Genomic DNA, 7,963 nt, shown 5'->3' with positions numbered 1-7,963 from the left:
TTTTTTTAAAGATTTTATTTATTTATTTGACAGAGAGAGATCACAAGCAGGCAGAGAGGCAGGCAGAGAGAGAGGAGGAAGCAGGCTCCCTGCTGAGCAGAGAGCCCGATGCGGGGCTCGATCCCAGGACTCTGAGATCATGACCTGAGCCGAAGGCAGCGGCTTAACCCACTGAGCCACCCAGGCGCCCCACGAAATAGCTTCTTAAGGACAAATACCATATGATTCACTCATATGTGGAATTTAAGAAACAAAACAAATGAACAAAGTGGGGGGGGGAGAAACAAACCAGAAAAAACAACAACAACAACAACAACAAAACCCCACACTCTTAACTATAGAAAACTGGTGGTTACCAGAGGGGAGGTGGACGGGAGGATGGGTGAAGGAGATTAAGAGTACTCTTATCAAGATGAGGAATGAGCAATGTATAGAATTGTTGAATCACTATGCTGTACACTTGAGACTAATATAACACTGTACATTAACTACACTGGAATCAAAATAAAATAAAAAAAAAGAAACAGGTTAATTCACCTGCTTATTCCAAATATAAACTCTTCCAAGGCAGAAGTGTTAAGAGGGGTGCACTGGATCCAGAATGCCGACTTTATCACCTACGATGGGACTTGGGAAAATGACTTAATGTGTAACCTCTCTGGGCCTCAGTTCTTTCATATGAAAAGTAAAATAAAAACACTATTATCTAACTCACAGAGTTGCTAAACATGAATGACATTACCATACACACTGCGCTAAAATTAGTGCCTGGACAACCCTTCATGATCCCTTGTTAGTCATTATTACCAGGTCACAAACCCATAGAGGACGACGATCTGAAAGGAGAAAGAATGACAAAGAAAATAACCCTCTCTAGTCATGTTGTCTTTTGGGTTGCAGAGTGTGGGGATAAATTCCCAAGTCACATTACATAAAGTTTCCATGGTCTTCTATTCCTGAACCAATCCTTTCCTCAACTGGAAGACTAGCTAAGACTGCAGGCCAGTAGGTATCTTCAAAATGGGTACCGTGTGAAGCAGAACACTGGGAGGCTATGTCACTAATTGGACCAACCTATTTCTCTTCTCTACAAAGTTCAAGTCTACCGCAGTCAATGATTAAAAGCATTAGGTTCTTCTATTCCATGAAAAAGGCTGAAATAAAATGCCTTCTTCAGTTTGGAAAATTAGCTGTTTTAAAGAGGACAGCACTGCATGTCCTCAAGCTCTCTCTTTAAAGATTTATTTGAGAGAGAAAGCACGTGTGTGCACGGGAGTGGGGGAGGGGCAGAAGGAGAGGCGGAATCTTCAAGCAGACTCCCCAGTCATCACAGAGCCTCCATGGGGCTCACTCCCACGACCGTGAAATCATGACCTGTGCCAAAACCAAGAGTTGGATGCTTAACTGACTGAGCCCCCCAGGCACCCTGTCCTAAAGTTCTTAAGGTTTGCCTTAATAGTAACTTAAAGCTACAGGTATAGAAAATTGAATTCCCACATAGTCCAAATTACCCCAAGTGTTACATGTTCCTCATTGTTTTCACTTCCACTTAAACATTTATTCATATCCATAAACTCACAATGCCCTACATGAAATCCTCTAACAGTTTCTTGTGAAGGAAGCCAACTAAATGATCACTAGGTATTAACGAGGCATTAAGGTAGCCTTTCGTCCTGGGTGTGAGAGCAAAAACGAAACAGGCAATAAAGAGTGTTTGCTTCCTCTGAAAAAATTCAATTCCTGCAACCTGTCCCATTTAAAGATTTATTTATTTATTTATTTGAGAGTGAGAAAGAGAGCACACATGAGAAGGGAGAGGTCAGAGGAAGAAGCAGACTCCCCACAGAGCTGGGAGCCCGATGTGGGACTGGATCCAGCGACTCTGGGATCATGACCTGAGCCGAAGAGAGTTGCTTAATCAATGGAGCCACCCAGGCACCCCAACCTGTCCCATTTAAACCTTGATTTAGGGCAACTCTCTAACCTTATTCCTTGAAAAATGCAAAGAAAAAATCTTTAGCTCATACTGCTAGTGAGGTTTGTTCTAAAAAACCAACAGAGGCCATGGTCACTGATCTAGAAACCCTGTGGGAATGCCTAAGAATTTGCATTCTGTTTCAAATGGGCCAGGTAAAAGGAACCTTCCCACATTCTAGGTATTTCACTGCTCAATCATCACTTTATAACCCCCATGGAAGACTGTAGCATAGAATGTAATTCCCATATACTGCAGAAATATAAAATTTCAAAAAATGTAACATTTTCCTTCAGATTTTCCTGTTTTCCATCTTTACTTTTCAGTTCACTAGAGTTTTTGGAAAGGTGTATTAGCTTTATGCAACAGTAACACCTGACATTATTAACCTCACGTTCCAGGTATCTCAAGCTGACGGGCCACAGGTCACTCCAGAAACAGCAACAGCAGAACCCCTACGCAGGTCTGGGCTGAATTGAGGCTGAGTGGCTCCAGACATGATCCCTTTGTTAAAATATGAATGTAAATACACACACACACACACACACACACACACACAGTTTTGGGCATGCCTGTCTCCTCTACTCTTCCCTGACTTCCTTAAGGACAGGGGATATATTTTACTCTCTTCGTACCTCCACAGAAGCTGGCACAGTGCAAGGTGCAGGAGAGGTGCTCAGTACATGCCTACTGAAGAAAAGGAGGGGAGAGCGAGGGAGAGAAAGCTTTAAGGTCAGAAAAGTTTCTTCGGCTCCTTGGTCTAAAGATGGTCTCTTTTACAAAGAGAAACTAAGTCCTGTAATGAATTCAGAAATACAGTACAGGAAAAAAAAAAAAAAAAGTAGAAATATCAAGCACATATACTAATGTTATTCATCCAATTTTAAACTGCTGCTTCTGTATACCCTGCTTCCACCCTTCAGAGCAGCAACTACTGCCAACCTTGTTCCTGTCGCTGACTGGGACTGGGAGCGAAGACGATCTGCAAATGCTAAGAAGATTGGAGATGGTCCAAGACGCTGCCCAAGAGTGACACAAGACGGGGCTGGAACCAGATCTTCAATCTGGCCACGCTTTCTGAAATGCAAACTGACACTTAGTACTTCTATATAATTTTCTCTGTTCTACAGAAGACCCACAGGAACACAAATGTACCCAGAGCGCAAGGTCGCTATCTAAACCAAGGATAAGAAACGAGGAACCAATAAGAAAAAGCTCTCGGGCAGCCAAAGCTGTGGTCACCAAGCGCATCCGCGGACGGGGAAGGGCGGCAGACCCTCGCCCAGCGCACCTGGCTGTTCTGCGTCCGAGTGGGGAGCAGTCGTCTGGGCAGCTACTCCACCGAAGATCAGAAGCTACCCATTTAAAGGCGGCAGCAGGGACACTAACAACAGCAGAAGTCCAGCTTTCCCACCTCTGAAAGAAGAGCTCGACTACTAAAAGCGGATTCAAGAATTCAAAACGCACAGGGGGCACACAGCCTGCATGTTTCGATTGCTTCAAAGCCTTGCTCGATTGCAGTCACTCATGGAAACTAGTAGCACCACCTCAAGTCAATGAGAGAAAGGTGAAACCCTACTGTTTGAGAAGCAAACAAACTGCGGAATACGTTGCGAAATTTTTTTCCACAATAGGACAGCCAAAACAAGAACTTCCACACGTTAACACCTTACTCCCTAAAAACAGAAGGATGGCACTGCCACAGACAGAGGGTGGAAAGTATTTGAGGGCATGGTAGGATAGGCTGGCCCCGTTACACACTCACCATTTCATATTCCCTGACCTTCTTTTATCATGTACCCATGACACATGATACACCCTCCCCTCTGTAGGGTTATTTCCTTGTCAGAAAGTACAAACCTCCAAACACACACCAAAGCCCCTTTCTGCAGCAGGCTCCATTTCTTATCTCCTCCTGGGATGACAGATGCACCCCCAAGTCTCATCAAGCCTGGAGCAAGGCCTTTCTTTCCTCTTTTGCTTTTAAATAGGCAAGACAAAATCCCAAGTGAGATCTCCCCATCATATTCTCTCCGAGATGGCTCAAGCAGTCATAGTGATATTTTAAGTTGGTCAGTTGCAAAGTAAGGTCTCCTGGACCCTAGGTGTGGGTGAGTGAATTCATTAGTCCTTGGTGGGGGTCACAGAGGCAGCTCAAGTACGGAAAAGAGGGAGAGAGATTATATAGGTCTGGAATGAGGAGCTGCTGGAGAAGCACTTTGGGGAGGGACAGCTCTCCCTTCTCATCCCACCACAGAAGGGATGAAAAGATGTGCTATCAGGGTCAATGATAATGGCGTGGCCATTACCAAGAACTCCAGTTCTTTTCTTAAGGCAAAAATATTGACTACCAATCCAATTGCTCAATTAGTCTAGCCAGAAAAGGCTCCAGGAGCCAAGTTTGTGAAGCTGTGCCTGACCAGGGCACCACGAGCTGCCCCCAGAGAGCTAGAATACCAGTCACAGAATCAAAGCGCAAGGCAGCTCCAGTATGGAACACCCTTGACAGATGCCCACCCCCTTTTTTTTTTTAAAGGAATATTTAGTTATTTTATTCTATTACATTATATGTTTTATATGTTTCTATTTTCAAGATTGTTTTCAGTTCAAAGGGGCTCAGTTACAACAGCACATAGCTCTAACTCTTAAAGATTTTATAGTAAACGGAAAGCACCGGATCTTATCTGCTTTTGCATGAAATTGAATCTGATTATTAATATTTGGTAAGCCTTCAACTCTACCCTTTAAGCAATATACAGATACCCAGCTCAATGGCAACTTTCAACAGTAATCTGCAACATGTTTTCCTGTCCTTTTTTTTTTCTTAACGAAGAGAGGAACTAGCCAATTCATGTCCTAGAGTATTTCCTCTTCCTTCATACTGCGTTCCATTCATTCGCTCAAACACCAAACATTTCCTGCACACCTACTATGCACTCCGCATTTCAGGTGCAGAGAGAAAAGTAGGCCAATTATCATCACTGTTAAAACATACTGTAGTGCCTTGTTGTGAAGTACACTTCCTACCTCAATCTACAAAACCACATGGCACTTAGTCCCAGGGTGACCTGACATCAGCTTCAGAAGACTGTCTCCTTTTTATTGCTTGCAACTGCGGCTACAGGATAGAGGGAGCGGCCTCTGTCTCTATGATGAGACAGCACCAATGACGAGACAACCACTGTGGCTGCTATTTTTAAAAAGTTATCAATTCAAGACCTGAAGTGTCTGGCTTCAGGGCTCACACCGCGGAAATGATGGTCACACTAAGTGTTAGGAAGCTGAAGTCTGCCCTGCAAGTAAACAAACTTCATTTAGAAATTCACAATTCAGGCTCTGTGAGAGAGCTGGAGCCCACAAATGGAAATGAAGAGAATGGACTGAAAGTCAAAGAGTTATCAACTCAACATAAAATAATTCTAGGACATACCAGGTTAGACGGTACAGACAGTGATTTGTTTGTTCCCTAATTCAAAGTACCCAGAAAGACGAGCAGGGCAAGTGTTTTCAAGTTTTCACTCTTTTACCAAATCTTAGTTAATTGCCTATTGACTTCAGAGAAACAGCAGAACAAATCCGCACCGCATTTTCACCAACCACACTGAAGAGAAGCTGTGGGCTCCAAGATTTGACCATCTTTTGTCCAATCCATTCTATCACCACACTTTCTTGTGCGTGAGGCTGAGAATCCCAATTACTGGCTTCTGCCTTTTTATTCTCCTTTGGCAAGCACTTTCAAATGCAGAATCCACTGCTGTCCACTGATTCCACCGCAGGGGTCTAGGGACCGAAGTCCAACGACTTTATAAGCTTCAGAAAAGTTATTAACTTCAAACAGAACGTTAATTTTAAATCTACCTTGGCTCTGAGTCTAGGGGAATAATTTAGTATCCTTAACACCTGTACCACAGCTTCCCAAAGCCACGTCTTGATGATCAATAATATATGTGGAAGGTCTCTAAGGCTTTGCTCAAAAGTCCTGCATAAACTCAAGGAAAAGGCACACTGAGGTCTCTACCTCAGTTTTTAAAAATTAACCCCAATGAAATTTATGTATTAATTTATAACGCCAGGAAAATGGGAATAGTTAGCAAACATCAATCTTAATCACCACAGTACAAATGTAGAAAGTCCTACAGTTTAAAAGCTAGAAGATCCCACATTCCTATTCCCTCTTTTCAAGGTGAGAAATCCAATCTCCAGAGGAAACTGGCTGTGTGGGGAGGGGAGGACCCTGATACCTGGTTCTGGCTAACCACAAGTCGCGGTACCAAGCATCTCTAATTTTCCCAAATTATAAACTCCTCACCCATTCGAGCGATGATAGAGCCATTTAAAGGACTAAAATTCCATAACGACCAGTCATGCCCTGTCCTCTCCACTTTCCCTCCAACATCCTTCCACCCCTTGTCTTCCCACCAGAAGACCTGCGGACAACAGAAGCCTGATTAGGAGGAAACTCGAATCAGATCCCACAGTCAAGGGCGCAGCTTGACAAATGCTCACATTCATCATTAATGGTAACGTTTCGGCTCGCTTTTAATCGCGGGGCTATCACACCCGGAAATGAAATCTCAAGCGCAACCCACTTTGGACTACCGTATCATTTCCTTAAGTTGTGCCCGACTGCGAGTACGGGGTCCACGACCCCGAGGGACCGTGGACCCCGGGCACGGTTACCCCGCCTCCCGCCTCGGGCCTGGTGGTCACTTGCGCTTCTCGGCCACGAGGTGGGCCCGCCGGCGCGCGATCCTCCCTGGGCCGCCGCAACGGCGCTCGGCGGGACTCGAGGGCGGCACCGGGGCCAGTCGCCTCTGGAGACGCCGCCTGGGCGCGAGGGGCGCTCACTAGGAGGACCCGGGCGGCCCCAGGTAAGGCCGCGCCTCAGGCGGGCCGAGGAGGCGCCCCTCCAGCCGCGCCCGCCCGCAGGAGCCCGCCGGGGGGCCAGCGAGGCGGGGCGCGCGGCTCGGGCCGGTCTCCGAGGCGGCAGCCGGGCCGGATCCCGGACCCGCCCGCGGCCGCTCGGGGACCGCTCGGGACACCGGCGTCCGGCCCCTCGGGGAGGCGCCCCGCCCCCAGGCGGCCCCCGCCCGGCGCGCGCCACGCACCGCGCCCCGCCCGCGGGCCGGCCCGCACTTTCCCGCCCGCCGCGCCGGGGGCGGGGGTCGCGCGCCCTCCCCGCCCCCACGCCGCTCACCTGCTGGGCCCTAGGCTCGCTCCATGGCCGCCCGCGCGGTGCGGTGCGGTGCGGCCCGGCCGCCCCCGCCGCCTCCGGGAAGGGGCAGCCCCACACCGCACTCACCGCCCCCAGCCGCCGCCGCCACTGCGGCTCCCGCCCACCCCCGGCCCGGCCATTCCCTGGCCACTCTCCCCGCGCAGAGCCGGAGGTCCCACACCCACCCCCCCGCCTCCGCGGCGCCCGACTGTTGGTACCGTCCTAGCGTAACGCCTTCCCCGCGACCAATCCCAGGGCTCATTCTGCGAGGCCCCGCCCCCGCCCTCTGGTGGGCGGGCCTACCCCTCTCGCTGTGGACGGCCCCCCTTAACCCTTCCCGTCCCGGGCAGGCCCCGTTTAACTCCCTCGGTGCCGGCTCCCGTCGCTCCTCCTCCTCTTTCCTGCCGCCCTCCCCGCTAGCAGAAACTGACCTCGAACTTCTCTCTTGTTTTCGCTTTTCCTTTCCTGATTTTCGTAAGCAGGTAGGAGACCAGGCAGCGGGACTGGAGAGTTGGGGTTCTTTAGGTCCAATTCTACTTGTGAGAAGCAATTTTCTTACTCCTTCTGCCCATTTAATTCGCCTCGACTGATGCTTCTGCCTTTCAAAGTGTATCCCCCAACCTTCCTACAGCGCGCACAAGTCGCTCTTCCTTGGGACCAGAGCAAACTCCCCGCTACAGTTAGTAGCATTTCGCAAAACTGTGATTAGTTTGCTGTACTCTTAGTTTTTCAATGTCTGTCTCTTGCAGTGGACGGTAAGCCCTAGGAGGGCA

At 48.4% G+C, this 7,963-nt stretch overlaps 1 protein-coding gene across 3 annotated transcripts in view; it reads right to left on the bottom strand.

The window, feature by feature from the left end:
- The window catches only part of FAM20B (FAM20B glycosaminoglycan xylosylkinase), a 40,919-nt gene extending 33,617 nt beyond the window's left edge, over window positions 1-7,302 (bottom strand). The window contains exon 1 of one of the 3 annotated variants that reach the window (XM_032862582.1): window positions 7,173-7,302. The gene's annotated coding sequence lies outside the window, so the exon portion shown is untranslated. Of the gene's footprint in view, window positions 1-6,574; window positions 6,677-7,172 lie in introns of those variants that run through there. The other 2 variants (XM_032862580.1, XM_032862581.1) reach the window with 2 other exon arrangements.
- Window positions 7,303-7,963: the final 661 nt, after the last annotated feature.

The sequence above is a fragment of the Lontra canadensis genome, unplaced genomic scaffold (genome assembly GCF_010015895.1).
Source record: "Lontra canadensis isolate GAN:19392208 unplaced genomic scaffold, GSC_riverotter_1.0 scaffold24, whole genome shotgun sequence".
In the NCBI taxonomy this organism is placed as follows: domain Eukaryota; kingdom Metazoa; phylum Chordata; class Mammalia; order Carnivora; family Mustelidae; genus Lontra; species Lontra canadensis.
This window is presented reverse-complemented; position numbering and strand designations above follow the sequence as displayed.